This window comes from Melanotaenia boesemani, chromosome 13, assembly GCF_017639745.1.
Source record: "Melanotaenia boesemani isolate fMelBoe1 chromosome 13, fMelBoe1.pri, whole genome shotgun sequence".
Taxonomy (NCBI): Eukaryota; Metazoa; Chordata; class Actinopteri; order Atheriniformes; family Melanotaeniidae; genus Melanotaenia; species Melanotaenia boesemani.
The window spans coordinates 25,496,168-25,522,693 of record NC_055694.1 but is presented as its reverse complement, the minus strand read 5'-3'; the positions used below and the strand labels follow the sequence as shown (position 1 = coordinate 25,522,693).

General features: G+C 38.3%; 1 protein-coding gene across 7 annotated transcripts in view; it reads right to left on the bottom strand.

Moving 5' to 3' along the window:
- Nucleotides 1–25,090, bottom strand: part of hdac7a (histone deacetylase 7a) — a 65,085-nt gene extending 39,995 nt beyond the window's left edge. For 3 of the 7 annotated variants that reach the window (XM_042003858.1, XM_042003862.1, XM_042003861.1), the window contains exons 1-2: nucleotides 9,264–9,629; nucleotides 8,248–8,312 (exon numbers count right to left, since the gene is read on the bottom strand). The gene's annotated coding sequence lies outside the window, so the exon portion shown is untranslated. Of the gene's footprint in view, nucleotides 1–8,247; nucleotides 8,313–9,263; nucleotides 9,630–24,822 lie in introns of those variants that run through there. The other 4 variants (XM_042003863.1, XM_042003864.1, XM_042003859.1 and 1 more) reach the window with 3 other exon arrangements.
- Between the last annotated feature and the right edge of the window lie 1,436 nt (nucleotides 25,091–26,526).

Below are 26,526 nucleotides of genomic sequence, written 5' to 3'. Positions count from 1 at the left end.
CACTTGAGGTTTAATCTCACTTTGGATGGAGGATTTGCTTCTGTGCATTGCACAGAAACTCTTAAAAGGAAAATTATCAAGGCATTTCCTACATTTTAAGACTTTTTCCAGTGATAAAATTCTACAGTTTCTCACACTCATGCGCAGCATGACCATTACTGTTTTAACTTTGACCAAGCAAGCCACGTAGTGCATAGATCATTTTAAAGAAATTACAGACGAAAAAGCTACAAGAACATTTAAAAGGTTATTTTACCATTGTGGTTACAGAAATTACAGGACATCACAAGAATGTTTATTTTTTTATGGAAATGACAGAACTTCATTTCTAATGTGCTGTCACCCAACACACTGCTGGGAAGTCATTTGTGGCACTATCCTCCTCCTCCTCTGCAGACAGAACTTTACTGAATGGTTTGGGTGACAAGGTGACTGAGGTTTTGGTGAATAATGCCGCACACCACTGACTTGTGGGCATGAAATCGTTCACCAATAACTGAGCAGGACGTATTTAATTTACTATGAAGTAGCTGAAATAGATTAGATTGTAAATGGCCAGAAAAATAATAAACTGATCACATTTATAATGCAAAATCATTTGCTCATTGTTAAGTATACCTAACAAATTATCCCAGTCAGAAAAGAATTATTTTCTTCCGGTGTACTTCATTCAACACCATAAACTGTCATGCCGGATACACTATGTTTATAGCACCTTATAGTGTTTGTTTTTTTCTTATGTTAGTTGCAGAATGATTGTACAACAGTTTAAACAGTAACTCCTTTGGTATAAAGTCAAAGCAAAGATAACTTGTATAAGGTAATAACAAACGGAGTAGATAACAGTAAATGCTACTTCACATACACATCACACACCTGCTTTATCAGGTCAGACATCATGTTTTTGATTTGTAGTGCATGGAATATGTGGTGCAAATGATATATACAGTAGAGAAATTAGGCTGCACAGAGCACACGCTGCATGCTTAGACACCACTGCACATGAAAAATGATGCCTTTACTAAGAATATTCCATCAACAATGTTTTCATTGGCACAGCTAATTATACTTACTCTGCAGCTTCCTCCGAATTGACTGCAATTTTTCCATTTGTCTTCCACGCTACATTTCTGAAATCTCAGTGTCTGTAAGTAACCTTTCTATACATAACAAGTACACAATCCAAGCCAAACAGGCCCAACACAGACTTGCATTAAATAAACATGTATTGTGTCGCTCTCCTCCCCCCACTACAGAGTTGCTGAATTGAGCCTGAAGCTGAAAACGTCACTTGAGACAATTCATCACACATGCACTCAGAGTCACATGTAAAGTCGGGTTTCTAGCCAGATGAGAGGAGATCCTATTACATCTGAGCCCACAACAAGCCACCTGATCCGAGGTCAGTGTCTGTCACCTTCCTGATCTGGCTCGAATGCGAGCTGAATCATTACTTTATGCCGTGCTTTAAGTCAGGCAAAATCAAATATGATGAGGGGTCTGCTTTGGAAAATTTGAGATAACGGCCATCATTATGTACAAGACCATCACTGGTCTTCACAGTATCAGCTATCAGGCTGTTTAATCTGTATACATGACAAAGAGGGTTCCTGATATACTGCTAAATAAATAGCTGATCAGGATTTTAATGTTACATATGGTTGATCTTTTATTTTCCTTAAGGAGCTTCATTGAATATTTTCTAATAAGTGTAGTTTAAAGATGGAAAGAAACTTTAGACCTGATATAAATATTCAGCATGAAATGCTTCAGTATTCATTTCACTGGCCTGGTTGCCTTGAGCCTGGGCTCTGATCCTAAATAAAAGCCAATTAGCTTTAACAAAAGAAAATGGTAAAAATCTAAGTCCCTAAAAGCTAAAGAATGCCTTTTTACATCCAACGCTTCTGGTTTGGAGCAGTGGATGGAACTGAGGTGAAAATTGCAGGTTTTTCCCCACCAAATGCCACAAGTATTAATCCTCAGAAAAATAATTCCACAGACTTTAGTAAATTTCAGCAGGATTAAGCGTCTACGTGTTTGTGCTTGTGTGCTTAAAGGAGAGAGAGAGAGACAAAGAGCGAAGAAGACGTCCTGAAGGGGGATACAGACTGTGGCAGGAGGCCAATAACAAACCAGTTGCCCAGCTGACCACAGCAAGAAGCCTTCAGCTCAAAGGTTAATACAACATAAATTGATTTGACACACTAATAAAATATTTCAGACGGTGTTACCTCAGGCCACACCGCATACACTTACAGCCTCTCTATCCCATTTACAACATAATACTGTGAATAAGTGCAGCCTGTCATGGAGAAACAGACAAATACACACACAATTAAAAGAAATGAAAAGTAGACGAGTGCACACACACATATATACACACACACAGCCCTGTGGGGCCCCTTTGAGAGTATTATATAACGTTACCCCTGACATATCAAGTGATTTCATGCACCTAGAGGCAGGACAATTGAGCCATTTGTTCAACAGGGCAAAAATAGCTGCCTCCTTCAATGCCGTCTTCTATTACTACCATTACTAGCAGAACTGAGGCAACGCTTGCCTGCACACTGTAGTTTGACTTTTAATAGGTCCCATAGTTAAATATCACCTTAATATATTCGCAGAAGTTAATGTGGTTGTTAATCGGAACAAATAAGTCTGTCAGTTTTGGGAGCAGCTCCTGGGATTTAATAACTTTATCCTGTTTGAGAACAAACACACCCCACACACTGGAAATACAGGACGAAGTACAATTAACTGCTAAGCACCAGAAATACGATTCTCATGTGTTTAGTGATGTATTAGCTTTGTACACAAAGAACACTAAACCTGTTGATTTAATGTTAAAGTGTGGCCAGGTTACTTAGCGATAGAAAATGAGAATGAATTAATAGCAATGACAGTAAAACTTTTTTTTTCCTTTTAGATTTCAGGTTTTTCTTCATTTTATTGACATCAACCCGAGCATGATTTTGGAACAATTCTTTGTTCACATAATTAACTGGTAATACAATGAACAGCTTATTTCTGTAATACTGCTGATCTGTCGAAAACCTCCATTTTAATGTAATATTTACAAAATGCTATTCCTCCACCAGTTCAACAATTCAGCAGAAACAACCACCATCAACTGACCCAAGTATTTAGAAACCTCGACCAGGAAGAGGATACGTGATCTCCACTTCAGCTATTACCATCATTCCCATTGTAATCTATTCCCAAAGTTTCCCTTCAGTGTTTCTGGAACTGTTGAGGACAGAACGAAGGGCATAAAGATATTTAGAGAGGACAAATGTAAAATGAAAAGAAAGAAAGTGGAAGGAAATTAAAATTACTCTGAAGGGGTTTTCCCCAATTAGCGTCAGTGTTACAAGGCATTTGCGCACTTAAAAAAAGTTCAAAAGTCCACACCAAGGAGACTAATTCTCTCCCACACAACTGTCTGAAATGCCTCATTTATAGTCCAGTCTTGTGCTGGGCTAATGGCAACTTTGAACACCCTTTGGATGTTGGAAGGGAAAGATAAAGTGACAACTATGGCAGAAAATTATTACATAATCCCCGTAGCTAGCTGCCAGGATGCTAACGGTAAATTGATAAAAATCAGGTACTTGATAAACAGCTTTAATGCTGTGCATGTCTAACTATGCTTATAAACCACGTCCATAGTCCTAGCTTGTTGTATGCTAACCAGACATGAGAAGCTAGTTCAGTACTGGTTGATGCTTAGTTCAGGTCAAGTAAATTTGTTGTTTGAAAGCAACCTGAAAATATATACTGTTCATTAGGTTTCTGTGTAAGGCTATCACCTTGGTGTGTTATAAACTCAGGTAAAACATTAAGGATTACTACAACTCTGTAGCTAACTACAAGGATGCTAATATTAAGTTAAACTTTTTCATGACACCTTGAATGCAACAACAGCATGTGTGTTACATAATTTGTGCATGTGTAACAATGGCATCTAGCTTACGTGCTCTGTGCTAGTGTGGTGTATGCTTAGTAGATATGAAGTGTTAATTCAGAGCAACTTAACACTTAGTTGCAGATAGGTAAAGCAAGCTCTATCTACCTAAATGAATTGTGTTAATAGGGCTTAATTGTAAGGCTATCAACCTACTAAGAATCCTTCCAACATTTCACTGTAGAGGACAGAATATATTAGTTGCCCAGCCCTGTCTCACAGCTAATCATCTCAGTTCCTTGTCTGGCATGGCTCAAACAAGGAATAAGCCTTGCAGCTTTGCAGGTGGGGTCTTTTCGGACATGGAGAGACAAGAGTGAGCACAAACATTTCAAACAAAAGCTGACCAAAAGTGCTGCAGAAATTTAGAGCACGAAAAAAATACAATAGCTAATACAAGTTAACTTAACCTGTTCATGATATTAATCCTTGAAATTAAACTATGGTTAGTTTTAAACATGACACAGGCTCTTTTAGTAGTGTTTTCTGTCAACAGGTGGACAATATTACACTGAAAAATATATAGGATAGGATCTGTCTAATAAAAGTGGATGCAATATCAATATAACAAGCAGAAGCCAGTAAACGAATGATAATGTAACAAATCTAATTCTATCAAGCTATCTCAGAGCGCAATAAACACACTAAATATGTAAATAAAACTAGTTTTGCCGTTGTGAATTTCCAGCTCCATTTTACAGGATTGGACAAAAAGGTGTAAAAGTTCATATTAAAGATGTGTTTCCATGTTGGTCTTCAGCTCAAGTAAGTAAGTAAAGTTTATTTGCATAGCACTTTTCACAGTCTGCACAAAGTGCTTCATGGAAGAAAGTAGTCAAAAAACTAAAAATACACTAAATAAAATTCATAGAACAGAAATATAAAAAGTAAAATCAGTCATAAGAGCCCAAGTCTAACTAAAAACTTGTTGGAATAACAAAATTTGATCAGCTGCTTTTTAAAAATATCTACAGAGTTCAGACTACATAAAGATAGGGGCAGGTTTTTCAACAGTCTGGGTGCCGCTGCTTGGGAAATCGGTCGCCTTGGGTCCTAAAGCGAGTGCGAGGGACAACTAAAAGATTTGATTTGGACGACCTTAGATTTCGACGGGACGTGTACGGCTGAAGCAGGACAGCCATATAAAAAGAAGCCAAACCATTAAGGGGACAGAAGGTAAAAACTAAAATTTTTAAAATGAATTTTAAAATCAACTGGCAGCCTGTGAAGCAGCTTTAAAACAGGTTATATGAGAGCTTCTGTTTGAGCTCTGAATCTCGCTGGACCACTGGGTTTATTTAAGCTTTGGTTCCTCAACAGCCTGTTTTAAAAGGCTGGGGAACACACTAGTCAGGAGTGAGGTGTTAACAGGTTAAGACTCATGGAAAAAATAAAGTCAAAGTTTTTGATAAACAGTTTGATTGGGAAGACATCAGAGGTGCTACAAGAGGGCTTTATTGTGGCTACAAGAGCAGAGAAATTGTCTAATGCCACAGGTGTAAAAGTAGACCAGGTAAATGGAGGGAAACAGACCATTATCTAGGCAAGAAGACTTTGATGCGATTTTGGCATTAATGTCTTTGATCTTATTTACAAAAAAACTGAAAAGCCATTACTGTTTACTTTAGTGTGCACAGGAATAGGTGAAGCAACATGAGACACAATCAATCAGTCCCTTCATTTATCCTCAATGGGGCAATTGTGTTAAAAAGAACGTTTGGATTTCTCTTGGTTGTCGAGAAAAATATTCAGATCTGGCATCCAGTCTCTAAATCAATTAACCTAAAGTTTTGTTAACTTCTGTAATCTTTCAGGTTTGCACCACATTATCCTTAAATTCATAATAAACTCATTTATCCAAGGGAATGACTTTTTCTGAGAGACAGAACTTGGTTTAACAGGTGCCACATGATCAAGTATAGATAAGCACTCTGCATTAAAACTTTGGATGTGAGTGCCTACATCAGTTCCTCCTGACATCGAAAAACGATCAAACATGACAGAGGACTCATCAGTAGAATTCTCCGTAATGATTCCTGTCCTCAATTTCAGGGATATTTGCTCAGAAGAAAAATTAAGGTCAAAGAACATCAAATGTACATCCTCCACATACACATTAGCAACATTTAGACCCAATGCTTCCGATAGTCCAAGCAGAAGTCCCCCGACCGGGAAGCTCGCCCCATCTTCACTGGAACGCCAGCCTTGGATCCTCTTTTTCTTAGACTTCTTGGTGTTGATTAAGGCCCCGGTCGTGAACAGCAGCAAGTACTCAGGTTAGGAAGAAGAGCACACAAACGAAGGTGGAAAAGTTTCTAACTGTCCCAGTTGTCAAAGAGATGTTCCATAGATTCTTTTATGTGGAACAGAGAACCACAGTCATAATTCAGAGCAGCAGACATGCATTTGTTAAACGTTAGCTTCTTATATGGTAATATCAGCCCTAAGACAAACAATGACGGCAGACACAAGAGCAGTCTGGCACTGGCATTGCCAAGCACAGACGCCATCTTAGTTTAATGGTCGCCACTGAATTAAGCTTACACGGTCTCTTCAGGTAATTGCAATAGGAGATACGCTGATAAGGTTATCTTCAGAGAGACAGAATTATGACTTACTGGTTCTTTTTTTTTCAATTTTTTTAAATTTGAGCATGAGGTTGCTACAGAAGTACTAAGACTGTGCAGTACAAAGGATGTAATCCTGATGACCTGCAGGTCTATTATTTCAAACTGTGAAGTTTAAGAGGCTGCTGGAGCTTTGGAGGCTTTTAAAATGGTGGTTTCACATACTGAGCACATCTGGCACAGGCTGCTGCCACCTTAGACAGCTGACGTAAGGGTACTATACCCAACACCGAAAATGATTTCAAGTGAGGTTATGTGTGTGTATTTTTACATTTGTGTGTACAAGACAGAGAGAGGAAAGAGAGAGATTAGAAAGGAAGACAAAAGCGAGACGGTCAATGTCAGTCGCCCCACATGGACAACACACATGTAACCGGACTCTGCAGCCATGGCCATGACCTCACCGGGTTTTTCCACAGACACATAAGTGGGTCTTTGGTTCACATACAGTCAGCAGAGCCTGGCACAGCAAGAGCCGGCTTCCATTCACAGAGTCATGCATTGTAATCCTACACAGTGTGATCACACAGCCATGCTTCCCAGTAGAGAAAACTAATCTAAAGTAACAGGCAGGACACAAAGAAACAGCCGGGTGACTTGTTTCTGATGGGTGAAGCAGCGGATCAAATTTTTGATCCTCTGATCTAAGGCTGAAAAAGAAACCATTTTTTTCTCACGTGAGTCAGCACCAAGCTGAGTCATTGTGATGCATTTTAAATTCCTTACATAGAGATCAGAGCAAAGAATGGAGAAATATTTGCCACAGGACACCGAGCCGCTATTGTCATTACAGAAATTTGATGGTTATCATCTTAGTGTTGTAAAAGTCAGGTGTCTCTTAAAATAAGGGACAGCTCAGGTTTATATCCTGTATTGTATTTGTTGTGGTAAGTCTTTTTTTATTGTCCTTGCACATTTAGAAATTAAAACTAAAAGCACATCCAGAATCCAGTAGCTAAAAATCTATTTGGATTCCTTCTTTCTTATCCATGCTTCATTTGTGTGAAGAGAAATAAATGTTGCAACCCCATCATAAGCAGGTCATTGGACTGCTAAAAAAAGACATTTTAAAATCATGGAAGTGAAATTTTTAATTAAGGGAAGTGAATCCATCATCTGTGATACATATTTGCAATAATGTATGTACATATCCTGTTAGACTAATTATTACTTCAATTTTTCAAGTCAACTGAAAGCAGGGTTTCAAGACATTAAATGCCTTAAACGTTACTCAATTATCACACGTCAGTTAAATGTCTGCATGACCTGCAGAAAAAACTGATTTCCTAACCCACACATGAAAGTGCAAAGGGGCCCCATGAACACTTCATCTTTCCAACTAGGCCAACACCTGTTCTCTACTATTCTGCAGTTCTCAAAGAATCAAGCAGCTTATATTATTCTGTGTGCCACACTGGAAAACTGCTGTCAGCCAAACCCTGTAATGTGTAACCTGTTGATGAAAAAAAAAGCTGTAAAGATGACAAGATCCTGTGGGTTTGACTGTAGACAAGCAGCATTTTTCCACATGAATGTTTCAGCCTCGATGTCTGTGGCCTACCTAAAGTAAAATTTTACCCACAACACAACTACTTATTAAGTTAGAGATGGAATTTAGTACTTTTTTTCTTTAGAGGTAAAAAGTCCAACCTGTCAGTGTGTGGAGTTTGGTGTCCTGTTTGATTCTAAGGTGCCAACTGAGGGGCCGATTCCATCTGCAGAGGCAAACAGAAACACAAATAAGTGGAAAAATGCAGAACAAACTGTAATTATTATTAATATTATTTAAATTTTAAATTTAATTTAAAATGTATTTTAAGAATAAACAGCTGGAGGGACCTGCTGCATTTTACTTAAAGACAAAATGAAGTTATAGCTAACCTAATGCTACTTAAACGTATGCAGTAGCAGATTTGACCACCTGGTGTGCAGCTGGCCCCAATGAACAGGTTTTTGGGTTGTTGTTTTTTTTGTTTGTTTGTTTTGTTTTGTTTTGTTTTGTTTTTTTTTGTTTTGTTTTTGGTGATGCAAGAAGCACAAATCTCATATATGACCCAGATCGTGGAGGAGACCACATGCCAACACTAAAACGAGAGCAGTAGAAAAGTAGGCGAACAGAGCACCTGCACCTTTGAAAACAAGGAATAATCTTTCGTGTTGTTGCTAATGTCGTTCAAGATAAGCAAAACCAACACAACAGACCCTTAGAAGAAAATTTAGTCACATTCCAGGTGAATGCATGATAAGAAATTAACTGTTTTGTCTTAAACTGTCATAAAACTGTTGATGATGACAACCAAAACATTCCCTCGGAGATTTATGGCGTTACCACTTCTCCCCAATTTCGTCGCCGTTTTAATTCTGGTCCTTTGCAAATGGGGTTTCCTTTAGAAAAGCTGTAGTCGCGGATCACATTGACAATGCTACAAAATAAAAGCTGAAAAAAAAGAACAAAGCAGGCATTTCTATTTAAAGGGTTAATAGTTGACGCATTTGCACGCCTAACAAATGCAACAAAACTGAGTAAAACACCTGCGCAGGTAGCAGCCACCAGGTCTTAAAACAAAAACTAAACTAAATGAATTGTTTAAAAAAATTGAATAAAAAGTAAAGACTATTTGTCGAACTTGAAGCTGACCCCTCAAGTTTTCACCATCGCTGCCTACCTTGTAAAGTATCACAGAAGCAGAAACACTCGGAGATAATCCAGCTGATGCCGACTCGACTTTAACCAGCAATGTGAGGAGGAAAAAAAGTCCGTTTGCATCCAAGAGAGCGGAAACCTAACGGGGGGTGATGGAGAGATCCGCTGGTGTTGTCAGCAAAGTCAGTTCAGCAGAGGAGGAACTGAAAAGTGACTTAACGGAGGCAAGTTGCAGAAAAGAAAGTCCGGCCCCTCCTGTGCTGCTCCCTCCCCTCTGCTCTCCTGCTGACAGAAATAGCAGGCAAGGCGGGCCCCACCAAAAATAGCCTTGACTTCACACGGATCTTCAGGACTATTGTTTTCCTGCGCCAGCTCGCTCCCCTCCTCACAAAAAGCCCGTGCAGAGCGCTCTCAGCCCGGCTCTGCAACCGTCTTTAACTTCCACAGAGGGAAGATTTTGTGACAAATAGGGGAAATGGCCCCAACCCTGTGGCTCCATCTGCTGTCAAAAACTTCTAAACTAGCGTCATTTACAAGCCGTGTGGTGCCTCAGGGATCTTGACACCCCTTAAAGAGAAGAGAGGTCAAATATTCAACTTCTTGACTTTACGAAGTCTCAAATTTTATGTTGAATATTTAGCATTTGCACCAATATGTCTAAAATTAACTAAAATATGACCTTGCACACATAGTGGACATTTAAACATGTTTTGTATATACTGAGTACTTACAGTAATCTGTGTTTTCGTGCAACAACTTTTGCACATGATAAAGTCTGCACATATTTGCTTAGGAATCTAAAATCTCTTTAACTTCATTTGTTTTCCTGTCACTCGCAGTTCGGCTTTAAATTCATTATTTCGACATTGGATGGTGATTGTCCCAGTTTATTATCATTATATGGAATTAATCAAAGCTTTTGCAAAACCAAACCAAACATTCTTAATAAAAAAATCTGTTATCTACAGAATCAATGCTTTTAACACTCCTTTCTGGCCTGTGGTAGCTTCATGAGAGCTTTAGAGATTCAGTAGATTAGAATTTTATTTTGCAGTGTTGCTTTTCATTATACAAACAGAGGGCCTGAGTACTTCCACGGAGTAAGATCACAGTGAAAACCAGTTTTAGTGAAAACACAATTTGTTTGCAACTAGCATAGAAGCTGAGAGACTCTAAAAGAGCTGCTGGAGTGTATTTTTAGGTCTCCAACAAGAGTGAAAAAAGCCAGTTGAGGAAATGAGGAAATGTTTGCAATAGTTTCTGTCAGCCAAGCAACAGTGTGATATATTATTGAGCTGATTGTGCAAATAGCTTTACTTATACTGTTCCTTGAATTCACAGAACTGCCCTAACTGTGTACCATTATAATCTTTGGCATTAAAACCGTGACTAATTTGCTCATGTGGTGGAGGATTTAAGATTAATCTGTATAGAATCAAAGCTAATGCAAGCCTGTTATGAAACAAACCCACCCATGTGCTTTAAGTGTTATAGGCTGCAAGATCAGGGCTGTATGCCTAGTTTGTTCTCATCAGTTTTAAGACATTTTTAAGCTAATTAGGAAGAAAGAGACTGAAGGTTCTTTCACTGCAGTCTGTGTGAACCAGACCACCTCTAACACATCATGTAGATAAGATCATGTGGATCTGACTTGTTCTCTAGGGCTGCTTTCTTGTTTTTATGTTGTTTTTTTGCGACACACTATTTTTTTTATCCTGCTGTAAAAAAAAAATCTGTTTTTAGTCAAATAGCTTCTAGAGTGTGTACCAAAAAAAAAAAATATTACCGTTTACAAAATAAGCAATGTGTGTGTGTGTGTGTGTGTGTGTGTGTGTGCGTGCATAAAGGAAAACATGCAATATTTGATATCTTTGTCAAAAACTTGCAGTGATGATATGACTCTGAGTATAAAAGCAGGGACTTTATTATATGTGTTAATATCTGGTGTATTAATCAGGGCTGCCATCCATTTCTGAACTTGTGCACCACAGTTGAACATGCCCAAAAATAATTCTAGTTTAGCCCTCATACAAGGATAAACCTTATTTTGAGATAAAATGTCTGCAATATTGATTGTGTGCACGTTGATATTTCCCTAATGATTAATCTTCAGTACATCCAAATATAAATACACCATCAATAAACCTAATTTTACAGTTTGATTACTACTGCAACCATATCATTAACACACATTTTTTCACAGATTGAAAGAGGAATCTTCATCTACAACACATTATCAGGAAACTTTGAAGTCATACAGTTCCATGCATTTATAATGAATGAAGTTAGGCATGGATTAACAGTGGTCACCTTTGTATGCTGACATAATCTGTAATGTGGTTGAATCACGAAAGATCTCTCCAGTTAGCACAGTATTATTCAAAGGAAAAATGTTAAATCAAGTCCTGGTTTTCTCATCTAATGATGACAGACTGTTTAATACAGGCAGTAATTCTGAGTGAGTCTATAAATCTGTATCTGCCCTTCCAGCACAGGGCTCTCCAGCCCTTACGTGGGGAAGTGCAGCATCCTGTCAATGCAAATGTACTCAAAGCCACCACATATACGTTATTGTGGCAAATCACATGACGTAGGGTGATTGTGTCAAGTTTTCCTGGAATTAGGAGGTACTTTGCTCAAAGTGGTCACACAGTAAGTTACGTACATCCTTTAAGTTTCTCACAGCATGCATTAAAATGTGGTCAGTATGATATAGTAAAGATTTAGGAGAAGATCTTCTGGAAAGTATGAAAATTAATATTAGCTTCTTAAAGCTCTTAGGAGATTGTTGTCTAAAAACAATTACCCTTTTGGATATTATTATTATTATTATTATTATTATTATTATTATTATTATTGCCCACCTCTGCTGGCTTTTTCCTGCTTTTTCTTAATTTACTAATTCATGTCACTGTTTTGTACTTTTTTGTGAGAAACTGACATTTATTATGAGTTTCACTCGCCCTTCACAGTGTTTTCCCCCACTTTTAACCGTCCCTTACAGTTTCCACAAAGCTCAAACGTTTGTATGCGTTTTATCCTTTTTTCCGATCTCAGCGTCAGCCAGGTCAACAACCGATCTTTCAGACCAATATTGAAACCAAGAAGCGTGCGTTTGTCTACCTCTGGTGCTGCATAGTCCGCTCGCTCACCCTCAGGCGCCTCTTTGAACAGGGGGGAACCCAGCACCGTTCCCAGAAACCCTCAGTGTGTGGGTGTACACAGCTACACAACAGTATATAGGAGTAAGCCTTTCGTGTGTAACAAAAAGTGTGTGTGAAAGCATAGGTGTGTGTGTGCACCATCGTGTACTTGCACAATATGTGTATGTGGTTAGTCCATTCAATTACACAACCTACCATGCAGTCTGAATCACATCCGGTTTCTAGCCGAAAATAACAAAACCACAGGGTGACAGAAAAGCAGCGCAGCAGGCAACCGCCCACAGGGAGAGGAGAATACACACACACACTCATACACACTTGGTCCAGCACCGGTCAGTTGCTATTTTCCTTACAAACATCTAGATCATGTAAAAACTGGTACCTACAGAAGTTTTATTCTTCGATTAGTTACATTCTAAACCAAATAAAAGCATTATAGAATATCAAGTCTTTACGTCTATATGGGGGGGAAATGTAAAAACAAAATAAATTGAATAAATGGTCAGCATGGGAGCTCTAAATGAATCAAAGCTTTAGTCCAAAAATGTTGAGTCCATATTATTTTTTAGAAACACGATCAGTCATCCTTCAGATGTAAATTAAACTGATATGACACAGTTAAAAACAGCCAGTCTGACGTATGCAGAGCTTTTCTCTCAGTACTATATGGGGCAGGATGTGGTCAACTGTGTGCTACAAAGCTGCCTCCCACCTGCAAATAGCTTTTATGATAGAACACAACATTTGACACGAGAAGCGAATCTTTGCAATAAAAAAAAAAGGAGAAACAAAACCCTTCAACCATAGCTACAGTGAAATCCTCAGAATGATGATCGGATTTAATCAAAAGCAGGCCATGTGGCCACTGCAAAATAAATAAATAAAGAAATAAAAGGAAGTCTCAATACTTTCTCATGATGAAACTTAGATTTGAACAGCTGAGTTAATCTGTGATGCATTCAAAAACCACCATAAAACTTCAGAGAGAACTGCTCAGCTGCGTAAGTGTGTGCATTGGGTTCACTTTTCTAAGAACACTATGCGTTCTATACTTTATCTGCCATGTGCAGACAGTATGTCGTTATTGGAAGCTACAGCACATGTAGTTGTATAAACATAAATTAACTTTTTTTTCACAACAGAGGAGGATATGGCCTTTATTTACACTCATTATGAGAAACGGTCTCAGATTAAGACACTGCACACCCAAGCTTGACGCTACCTGCACACTAAAATGAAAACAAATGAATCGTTTAGAGAAAGGGAGCAAAGATGTGAAATTAGAAGAGATAACGTGGAAGGAAGAAGCAAAGAGAATAAGAGCGGAGCGTTATAATGAAGAGAGAGGATGAGAGAAACAGAGTGAGGCTAAGAGCATTGTAATAATGTTTGGCCTTGGTCTACCAGCGGGGTCCTTCCCCTTAAGAAGCCAACAGGAATGCAAAGAATGCTGCATGAGATGAGAAAGGAAGGAGCAGAGGAGAGGGGGAGAGAAACAGAGGAGACTGGGAAAGAAAGAAAAGCAAAGATGAAGACGGAGGAGGAGAGAAGGGAAGCAAGAGCGAGATGAAGATAGGGAAAGAGGGAGATTAGGTGATGAAGGCAGAGAGTAATGTGAGGAGGGGGGTAGTAGACACCGAGGAAAAGACTTATTATCTTTAGTGGGCTGAGTAAACACAAGAACAAAGAGAATAAAAATAATAAGGCAGGAAAATATTTGGAAGGAAACAAGCTTGAGCTCTGTGTATTTTATTTTTATGCATGTGGATACTCATGTATGCACGCAACCATGTGTTTGTGTCTGTTTACATATTTCGTTTGTGTGCCTCTGTGTGTGTGTGTGTGTGCGCAAGTGAAAGAACATATCAGGGTGTGGTTAGTTGCAGTACTGAACTGCACTCAGAACTTTCTACATGCTCTTTGCCAGTAATCTCAGAGCCGGAAACCTGGCACCTGCAGGAAAAGAAGATATTCTTTTTCCATCTTATAAACCTGTCTGTTTGAGTGTGTGGGTCAGTTAATAATCTTCACGAGATAAAGTCAGTCTGAAACTTCTGGAGGCTACAGAGATATTTAAAACAAACATGCAGAATGCTGAAGATTACATGTAAAGTTAGAGCAGAGTCTGATGGGATTTCTTGTTTGTTTTCTGTAATGTTAAATTTAAAACATATAGTTTGATTTAGACATCACCATCAACAGCATAAAGTCACAAAGCAAGAGAGCTGTTATGCATCCATAGGAAGCTGTTGGAGAGGCCGTCACAGCTTGAACTGGATTCTGCTGTGTGGGATCATCACAAGACAATTTCTGCTCAAAAAGCTCCTAAATGTTACTTTACGCAATAGATATCAGACAGTTTATAAGTTTATCATTTCACTGCTGCAAAAATCAATCAAAGTATATCATTTTGGCACTACTTGTGATCAAATTTACCTTCTTAAAAGAGAATGATTATAAGAATTTATATATATATATATATATATAAATATATATGTCAAAGTGTGGGTTTGCCAGCTTAAGCATCTCCAAGATTTCATATTCAGAAATTGAACTTTAACGGCTTTCTGTACCACGTGGTACAGTTTTCAGTGACTATCGTGAATTTATTTATTAAAAATTGTGGAAATAAACCTGCCGGAGACATCTCTACTGCTTGATTTGGGTATGTGATGCCAAAAGTAAGTATTTGTTCTCTCATGACTATTTCAAATTTTGATCATTTCACTATTGTTACTCTATTATTAACTGTCATTGCAACAACTTGTTAAAAAAAACATTTATTTCAAATATTGTTGTATAAAGGAAAAGAGAAACTGCAAATAAACCTTTTTATTGACTTTTTCTTACTATGAACATAAAAAAGTTTAATGATATTTTGTTGTAAACTGATGTTTTGATAAATATGTTATGAAAATCACTGGTATTTGGCGCCTTAAGTGATTTACAATGAGAAATAAAGAAGCACCAAATAGGATGAAGAATCTTCCACATACTGTTTTCTGGTCAGCCTGAAAACGATTTTAGGATTATTCCTTCTAATCTTTTGTTCAAAGATCCCATGTTGTGCTAATTTGAAAGTTAAAAAGCTTGTTTGATTTTCTAATGGATCTATTAGAAAGTCCAGTTCCAGTTTCTTCCCTCTGGACATAGGTCCTTAGTTCCAACCTAAGACCAGCTTTTACAGGAACAGCTGTTCCCTCTGCCATTACTCAACTGAACAAGCAGTTGAGTTAATTTGCACAAAAAGTTATAATGCAGTTACTTTTCTTCGTTTGTTTTCACCTTGGTTTTCAAGGTTGTTTCATTTCTTTTAATTAGTGAAGTTTTAAATATTTTTTGCATGTTTTCTTTTAGGGCTCAATGTGTTGTTCCATCTTGCATTTGTTTCAGAGTTTCTATGTTACTGCAAAACAAATCTACCTACAAGTTACCTGAACCTAACTGCTTCAACATCCAGCCAAATCGTTCGTTTTACTTAAGAACATTCATGACTAAACAAAATTACTTGGCGACATCGGAGTGGCAATCATGACAAGAGCTTATAAAATTCTTCACAAGGGAAGGAAACAGTTGTGAATGCCTCCTTTATAATCTCGTTTATGCCCTTTTTTTTAAATAGAGATGCATTAAATGTGATTCATGAATACAACAGGTAAGTGTAAACAGGATAGATGAGCAGCCTGTGAAAGCATATTTAACTTATGTGACTTTTTCTTTGTTTTTTTGTATAAACAACCTTATTAATTAAGAAAAATATACCATTTCATCTGTACTAATGATAATCTGCATCACAGCTTAGTGTAAGTGTGGTTGGAGTCTCGCTAAGGCATATTTTTCTCTTACTGATGTTTTAAAAATTCCTCCTATCTTTCCTGAACCTCATGATTTAATCCGGCAGGGTCAAGACCAAGTGCGAAGGACAAATGGAGGTAACTCTTTAAAATGATTCAACTGTTCTGCTAGTTCGCTCTGACTGCCCAGCTGACTGATCAAAAATGACAGTAAGCAGATGCTCATTGTTCATTTGAGGTGTGCCGTGCTTTACACGTGGAAGGCATTTTCAAAATGTGTTTTCAAGGGGAATTTGTTATGTAACATAGAAATAAGCCTATTGTGATAAGTTACAGGCAGATTAGATGTGTTAGAGGGAATAACTTCTTTGAAAATAAGTGAAAACTCAAAAAGTACAAGTATATATTGTTTAATGAATTCTGATTGTTTGTTTAAATATTTAAATTTGGCTCTTAAATTTATAAAAATGATAATAGATGAGGTTTTGCTGAAATGTTCATGCAAAATACTGTACATATACATCACCAGTAGACTATTCATAAATGAAAACCAAATGAGACTCAGTCATACATTCCTATGCAGACCGTGCATTTTTTATAAAACACAAGCATGTTCAAACTGTTTCCATGGCTTGTGACTTTGTCTGAAAGGATTAGCCGCACCGAAGGTCTTGGTGACATGAGCAGTCCACAGAAACACAATGGATCGCTGACAGACATTTTCCACAACAGAGCAACTGTGTCATGTGTGCAGTCATCACCAAACAGTGTTGAGAGGTAAAAGAAGAAAGCTTTGATTTTTTCTTTTCCAGGGGCATCTTCAAGTACCAGTCATTTTAATTTCAGATGTTTAATGAAAGATACCGATTGTAAAGCGTAAAAAAATACCAAATTAGAAAAGTTTCACATGCAACACAAATCAGTGTAACAGCAGACTGATGGGGATCATTGGGAAGTATAGTGCATATATTCTACTGTAGAGACTGAGGCAATTACTTTTTTTGAGAGACAATTATTTCTAGATTAGTTCTTGCCTCCTTTAAGTTTTTGATCCAGTTAAATTGAAAGTGAACGTAGGTCAATTCCAGTAACAACACAAGCAGAGTTTATAATGAGAGAATTAGGATTCTTTCCACCCTGAGGGTATGGGAGTTTTAAGTTGGTCAAAACACAGCAAGAAGCCGTGGCAACCACAAGAAAATCCCAGGGATATCAACAGCAGATACTCATGCAAATGCACACGCAAACACAAACATTAAAAGTCAATTCAAATCAGAACTCAGTATGATAACACCCACCATTCTGAACAACAACAAGCCTGAGAGGCGTGAGCGTATGAGTAGGAAACACCCAGACATGCCAAAATTAGCTCAACACTCGTTCCCCGTAGTCTTTCGCTCTCTCTCTCACATTGTCTTTTTCTCCCTCTCTGTCTTTCACTTGTGTCATGATAAACTAGCGGTAGGAAAAAAATAAGTTGATGTTCCTATACGGAAAATATCACCCACCTGAGATCGCATAAATGTGAGAATATCAGACTGACTGAATGTATGGAGTGTATGGAGAGAATAATGACTACTTTGTTGTAACTAGTTCTCAAGGGGAAATTCTGAGAATCTCACAAGAGGGAATAATTAGTCATTTGAAATTTGGAGCAGTTAACATATGTTTTAAAATACAGCTTTAAACAACACAGAAACTCTTGTATTTCTAGTTGTTCTTGTATAAATGAAAACATCTAGAATACAGTGTGTGTAAAACTGTGTGTAGAGCTTCATTGTAATGTCCTGCATCTTATTCACAGTGCTGTCAAACCCACAGGCATTTTGCTTTGGTCCAAAACATGGAGGCAACTTTGTCGGTTTGTTTGGATTCAGGATGCCCAATTAGGATAAAATGAAGCAGTGCTTTTAAACAAAGTCACAAGGACTCACAAGTAGCATGTTTACTGGACCGTTTTAGTAACCTGTCATCCTGAAAAAAGATTTTTAAACAAAAGCAATTCCAGCCTCTATAAAATAAGCAGAGCATGCTGGCAAGATTTTCTTTCTCTGGCAATACCAGCATGAGCTTTGTCAGGGATTTTGTTTTTAAAGGGACTCTGTGAAATGCTGAGCAGTCATTGTCTTAGACAAGGAACCAAGTTTGGAGAAAGGATTTTTACTGGTAAGGTCAGTTAACTATTGCTCAAAATGGGAAAAAGAAAAAAATATGCCATCTAAAAATTGAAAAAAACATTCAAACTTTAAAACATTTATAATAGTTTAACTAACACTATATTATAGACCAATGTCACTTCATTTTAACTTCTGAAGAGCTTTCATGTTGGACAGTCCATGGTCTATGTAACAAAGATTACCTGGTCCATGTGTTGGTCTGATGCAAACAGGGTGTGGTGTAACAAGTCATAAAATACTGTGAAACTTTTAAAATTTGATTTGTGAAATGGCGAAATAAGATCTTTTATTTTCCCTGACTTCAGCAGGATTTAACTTGACATTAAGGACCTATTCTGATTCTCCAGTCTGAGAGTACTCAGGCAATACTGCAGTACTCAGCTTTTCTCTAAGCTGAGTTATGCAGAAAAAAACCTACTCAAAAGTACCCAAATTCCAAATAAGAAAGGTAAAACCAAAAGTAAATAAATTAATACATTTTAGATTGGTCTTATATGTTAACTCAGATGTATTATAATATAGGTTCATGTTAGTTTTAACCACTTCATGGTTTCATTTTTGTTTTCCAAGTGCAAAATTAAAGCACCAACAATACCACCAAAGCAACACAGTGGAACCCACAGCCTTAACTGTTCCACATATTTTCCAATACTGCTCCCAAATGGCAGCAAAATGCTAAAACATAGAGATGTGTGTCTGTAAAAGTCATGAGAGGCTGCATGTAGAGATATGTCCATACCCTGGGTGAGGGTTACCTTGTAAAACGAATGCATTTCAGCCCTAGCCATGACCCATTTTAAACCCAAACCAACTAGTTTTGATTTCTCACCTTAAGTATGTGATATTACAGCCTAAAGCCAACCAGGACATGATAGTTCCATCTTAATGTGTGGTCTACATGTTACCATGGCGACCTGTAAAATCCTATCTATGATGGGGACAACTAATCTGTAAAAATACTGTATTTTTACTCAAACCATGATCAATTTCTAATTCTACGAAAGTAAAGTTTTTGCCTGAACCCAATCAAAAGGAATAAAAGTGTTTTGTCCAACAGTTGCTGTGTTATTAAAGGTACAAGTTAGTTTCAATCTCACATGTCACTCAACACTGAAAGTGCAGCATTTAGCATAGCAAGCTGATCTAACCGCCCATTCCTCTGTCCTCCCCAATGACCCAGTAGCTTGATAAATGATAAAGTTGACAATTACATCTGTTTTAATATAGTAATACTTCTGTGAGGTGTATTTTCCTCATGTTGCTTGTGGGACGGTACTCTATGGGATGAAACTATGAATCGTTTGGATATGATGATCTGGCTGGTAGGTGGTTGGTGTGTTAATGTGAGTTTACCACCTACTGCATCTCACAATGCTCTGAAAATATTGTCACTAAATTACTGTAAAGTTTCTTTTGCTGCATTTATTTATTTATTTTTTTGTCCTGATTTAAATAATTGTTAAAGGGGACTTTTGGTGTTGACACAATTTAATGTTTAGTAAACCCGTTTTATAAATATGCACTGGCATGTGGTGTGTGGGAGGAGGGGTTTTGCTTTCGGCTCTTGGCTGCTTTCATACTAACAGGCACACTGACTGTGAGATGTCAGCACATTTTAAGCTACAAAACAAGTTTTTTGGGTCATTAGTTGTTACCAGATTAATTTTACAAAATCATGATAGTTTTTCTTAGAAAAATGTTGCAGTTTCTGATATTGCTCTGTGATTGTATGATGCTCTATAAATCTTTATGCTACTGATGTCAAAGTTAAAATTAAAAAAGTGTAACAGGTTTACAAACAGAGTTTGTGTAACCATGGATTTAAAAAAAAACAAAAAACTCCGTCACAGAAACGCTTCTTACCCGGCTCCAGCTGCCCGCTATAGGTGGGCCAAAGGTCAGGCTGGGAGCTGGTTGGAGTCCCATGCCCTGCTAGAAGTCACAGGGCCAGCAAAAATAAATAAATTAAATGAGCAAAAACAAAAGAGGGGCTGTCGATTGAATTTTAAAGACTTGGATGCCATCTCTTCCATATTTAGCCACTGATATCAATGTTAAATTTGTCTATAATTTAAACAGAGGAGAAATGATTCGCCATTTTTACACAAAGTCTTTCAAATAAGATAAATGCATTAAGAAAAATTTCCAGGGAAATTTGTTCTGGCTGCTGACTCTTGTGGCAAGTGGATGGAAACAACAACAATCTTAAAGAAATGATCTGATAGCTTCATCCTGCTTTCATCACACACTGCAGTTTGTCAGGAGAATGAGAACATTAATTGTGAGTTATTATGTCACTCATGAGTGATGAACTTTTCTCTGGGTTTTTCATTGAAAGGTTACACCTCTCCTCTCCACTGTGCCCTCTGTGGGAATTCAGAGACCGAACCAGAGAAAGGGAGACAGATGAGTTTTCCTTGCAGGATATCCTGTTCTAAGTAGAGCTGCTGGGCTCATTTTGACCTCCTCACCCCTCTTGACCCCTGACCCAACCATAGTTTAGAACCACATCTCCAATGTTTCCTTATCGCCCAAATCTCCGAGTATACAAAGCTGTTTTGCCCTCTTTGCTTTCACTTAAATCTTCCATCACAGGTGTGAGACTTTTTTCTGCCTTCCCCCTTCTCTTTATTCCTTTGATAATCATATTTCCATTCTCGGAGTTTTAGACTGGAAATGTGAACATCAAATATCATCCAGTTTACATTAAAATTAAGGAGTGGCCACATATTCACATGCCAAGGATAAATAATCAGAAGAAGTTTGTTTGTTCTAACTTTCAACCATCTTGCAGTACTCATGGTACCCAATGTACAGAACATAATCAAAAGAAATATTTAGAAAGGATAGCAGTGATACAACAATGTAGTTAATAGAGTCAAAGTGATAAGAGCTGAATCCAAAGACGAATATCTCCCCATCTTAATTAAAAGTGGTGGCAAATAAGAAAGTTTTAAGACCTGATTAAAAAAATCAAAAACTAAGGTTTGAAGCAGACTTCAGACTTCTGGTAGTTTTTTTTTTTTTTTTTTTTTTCTTCCAGAAATCAGGAGCAGAAAAACTAAATGCAGATTCTCATTGTTTAGTTTTAACTCTCAGGATGGAAAGCAAACTTGACCCTGATGATCTTTGAAGTCTCGATGGCTCACGTGGCATCCGATATTTATATTTTGGCCAAGAGCCATTCAGTGCCTTGTAAACCAGCAACATTTTTAAATCAATTCCTTGACGCACAGGAAACCAGAGTAAAAATATATGAGAACATTTTTTTCTACCTTTGTGAGGACACGGGCAGCGGCATTCTGGATTAGCTGCAGAATCTTTTAGTTATTTTAAGAGAGATTTCTAAAAACTTCATCACAGTTGTCAAATCTACAAAAAAACTCAATCATTGCATGAGTAGGCCTCTCTAAACTATGCTGAGCCACTAGTCTCCTTATTCTAGATGTATCCTTCAGGTGGTAAAAGATTTGTTTTGGTTAGTGCTTTGATATGGCTATTAAAACCCAAAAAATATTTCTGACTTGATCTGTTGTTTTCAGCATTGCTGACTAAAACCAGGTGCAAATCTTTCCTTCCAAAGACAGTTATTTCACACTTAGTATGGTATGCTACAATATTGTTTTCATTAAAATGTAGGTGCAGGCCACATACATTAAAAAATGTAAAAGATTTATTATAAAATTGACTATAAACCCTCTTGATAGTTCCTTCTTGTTCTCTCACACTAGTGGAGTTTCTGCTTCTGTGGAGTTTCTTATGAAGTAAATCTCCTTATCTTAAAAATGGTTCATTCATTGTAACTCCACTTGCTTTCTGACCATGTGTGACAGACTGGAAAAAAAGAATATCCTCCCAAAAAGCTTCTGGAGCAAAATAGCTGTCAGCTGGTTTCAGACTCATCACAATTTTTATAAATCAAGTGTGCTTTTACTCAGCACTAATGCTGTGTTCTGCCATATTTTCATAGTTTCAGGTTACTCTGAATGTCCTTGCTGCCAGTTTCTAAAAAAAGCAAAAAAGTTAACATGACTACACTTCTTTGGAAGTAGGAATACTAGAAAATGCTTGTAAAAATCTTGATAAGAGGAAACAAATGACTTCTACTTAGATATAAGCTTTTTTCTTCCTGTGCTTTCTTTCGATGTCAGCCTCTCTTTCACTCTCACCCAGGCCTCCCAAGCTGCAGTCTAACTGGAATCCATTAACTGATGAATGGTTGTTTGTGTTTTTACAAGCTCGACAGCGCCACCCCTGGCCTTTTTAGTCAAAGAGGGCGATAACAAAACATGCACTGTGATTAGAGCAATAATTAACCAATCATCCTCTGACCTGTGAGCCAAGTCTGAGGTCAAAGAGACATAAAGTGTGTTGCTTCCCAAGTGTTTTCCCATGAAAACCAGCCAGTGGGCACAGCTGCAGGGCAAAGACATACTGACATTATTGTCAGCACACAGGTTACCCTCACACAGGCATTTCTATGATGGAATGCTCACTTTACTGCATGCTTACGTGTGTGAAAGCATACTCTGCTTTCAGTTAAATGTGCGTGCATGAGGTTCCCAGAGGACTGAGTGCAGAGTTTGTCCAGAGAGGTTGTGGTGGAAATCAACACTTCCTGCTTCCTGTGGCAAAAGGAAGTGCTACTGTCGACGTCCCCTTATCACTGAATACACAGGCAGAGCAGAGGGAGGAAGGCTGGGAAGAGGAAGAGGAGGAGGAAGAGGAGCTGGAGGGAGGTCAAACAGGCTGGACAAAGGTAGAGGACAGAGGCAGATAGGCTCATGTGTCCATCAAGGGCTTGAAATACAAAGAAGTCAGTGAATAACTATAGAAAAAAAAAAAAAAAAGATGGGGGAAGGGGAGATGATGATGATGAGGGGAACATGTGTTAATGTCTCAGACAGATTTGTTGTACTTTTATATTTATAGTTATTTTATTTTTGGTGATCTGAGCTCTATGTCTGCTTTTGACAACTAATGCAAAATCATTTCTCCTCTGGAAGAACTCAGTAGCATTTAGTTACTGTGTGCAAAATGATATCTATCAATAAACTGCAAGAAAACAAATGACATTGATCAAATCCCAAGGTTTTATATCAGAACTTTATTCTTTCACCAATAAGGACTTTAAGATATTTATATATCCTAAAGTCCTTACTGGTGAAAGAATAAGGACTTTAGGATATTTAAATAGAAGTTTAGGTGAGACTGTTTATGTTTCACAATGCATATGCCATGAGGAAGCAAAAGAGTATACATTGTGAGCATTTTGTGCATGCCATATTCTTATGCTAAAGATAAGCTGCAGGTAAGTGAAGAAAAGAATTGAATAGAGACCTTGACAAATCGTGAAAAACAACCTAAATAAAGAAAAGTTAAATAGAAGCAGCATCTGTTTGCAAAAAGTACGACTGCAAAAAGTTAAATGCTTCTTACTGACTGAAAACAAAAAGTATCCCCTTGTAGTTTAGGCCTGAAGTAAAAGGAGCAAGAGAGTCAACAAGAAAGACAGAGGCAAAGAGGGGGAAAGAGATGTTTGGGATCAGGGTGGAGAAGCTTTCAGCGCTTGGGATTGTCCCAGATGGACACAAGCCGCTCCCTCCGTTTATAAACAGCCTCTGGCTTCTACCTCCTCTCCTCCCCTCTACTGTCCATCTACTATTCTTTCCTTCAATGCATGTCCTCAGAAACTAAAACATTCCGGGCAACTCGGCAGAAAATATGAACAAAATGCCACTTGATGTTTTTTTTTTATCTTCTGACACAATTTCTTCCGTCCCCCAGCAACACCACCACCTCAATCTGTGCTTTTTCCAAAGTCAACACACCACTAAATGCTGGGCTGACTCAATTCTACTGTGGGTGGCTCTGTTTCCAATTTTCTCACCACTTCAGCCCCCCACCACCCTCTTGGACGAAAGACAAAAGTTGTGTCCAGAAAAAAAAAGTAGCCAATCCGACATGCAGAAGGGACAAACATTTTTCAATTTGCTCTGTTTTAAAGAGACAAAAGCATGGATGTCGAAGCCAAGAGGAGGCATAAGGCTAAAGCGGGTATGTTTCTCCCACTTCTCATGTGGTTCTGAATTGGTTATCACTGTTTTCCTTCCTTTCTTTCTCTTTGGGAGAGCGTGGGAGCGCCCTCAGCGCACTGCAGAGAAACCACAGGGCTCACAACAACAGGAGGAAGCCGGTAACTTGAGTAACTCTGGCCGGCCAAAGAAAGGAAAAGAAAGAGGATAAGTGGAATGAAAGACGGCCAGGGACAGAGAAAAACCCTCTCTGAGAATTTTGCATCTCTACTTGTCTCCACATCACAACTTACAGCATGCTTGAAATAACCTGCCGCACTCCAGACAGAATTTCCCACGCACACACTCAAACTGGCTCTTTAAATACTAACATGAAATCAGACAAGTTTCATAATTAAAGCATTGCCTTACCAGTTTGTGTTGTCAGTGTTCAGCATAAAAAGTGTGTTACAAAGTCCCATCGGTCAAGTTCATCCCCAAAGATCAAGAGCAGCGAGGACACTCAAATAACACACACCCGTACAGGCGCAGTATCAGTTCCCTCTGTCAAAGCGTTGAGAAAGTGAGGGGCCGCAACAAAAGGCAAAGGAGGGAGGGAGAGACTGAAGCACACATGCAGAGAGAGAGATTAACCCCTCTGAGCTGACTGGTGGACTCTCCCTCCCTCATGCACAAACACACACAGATTTGGTTTGCTGTATCGCTGACTTCTTGTGTTTTCTCTCAAGTGCCAAGAGAAGGAAGGGAGAGTAGTGTGTGTGTTTGTACACGGTCATGGATGTGTGTATTGTGGTGTGTGTTTTAAGGTAGGAGGGACCGGCTGGCACAAGTCCAGAGACAGCCAGCCTGGTAGAAGAAGACAATAGCAGGAAACACTATATCAGGAGGAGGCAAAATACCAGCACAAAAATAATGTACAGACAGTGAAAAACAATGACATTCCCAGTGGAAAACAGCCTGCAGCCTGCACCGAACAGTGATAGTGGAAACAACCATTACTGCCGGAAATAAAAACACCAATTTCATAAAGATGTGGGAAGATCGAGGGGAGGGGGGTTAGTGGTCATTAAAGTTAAAAATCTTGGTGTTATGTTTGCTAGTGCAAGAATAGATTTGAAAATTACAAAGTGCATTTTTATGTCTCTGGAGGACTCTTAGTTGTCCTTTTGTCAAAAGTTACCATCATTCTCAATTGTGTACTATTACAAAGCATGTAGACACACATTCCCCATGCAATCTGCTGGTCATGACTCCCACACAAATCTCACCACCACCCACCCACAAGCACACATTCCCCCAGCTGTAATCATATCTAGTGATAAGGGCAGCTTCCCCCAGCGGTTGCTGGCTCTCTGAGCTCCTACCACAGTGACTTACAATGGCCCTGTATTCTAAGCCTGCACTGATTACACACACAAGGAGCTGCATTACACCCTGTTAATTCAATTTCCTCTCCTCTAGGTCAACCTCTGTGTGTGTTTGTGTGTGTGCCTGAGTGCATAAGGAGGAGCTGATTGAGCAGTTGTTGAGAAGAACAAGCTGGCAACACAAAATCGACATTAACAGTAATTATTAATGTGCAAATGTGTGTGTGTTTGTTTGGGGATGGTGACAGAATGGTTGATCAATGCTACAGTTGTTTGGCCAATTTTTGACAATAAGCTTTAATTTGCCAGATTCCAATATCCAGTATCTATCAGCTGCTCACTATGTTGCTTAACAAAAAATAATCTAGCAACAGCAGATGTGCAAGTGTTGTAATTTTGCTTGCAAGTCAACAAGATGCTTCCTCTGGAAGGTTATGCCTGAGAGGAGGCCAGTGTCAGTGGGACAAGTGAAGACTAACTATTAAAATGGACACTTAAGATGTTCAATTATACCAAGAAAATCAAAGTTACAGGTTACTGCATGCTGTAGATACAGTAGATTAGCACATAGATAGCACTCAGTTTAGTTAGGAATTTGGTCAAAAACAAGAAATCTTGGTTTTGACTTTTTAATGAAACCTGTGAAATCAAAGTTGTTCAAATAATTCACTCTAAGAACCTCAGTTACATTACACACTAATATTTAGCATTTCATGGTAATTGATTCAGTAATGCTAATCTCACAGTT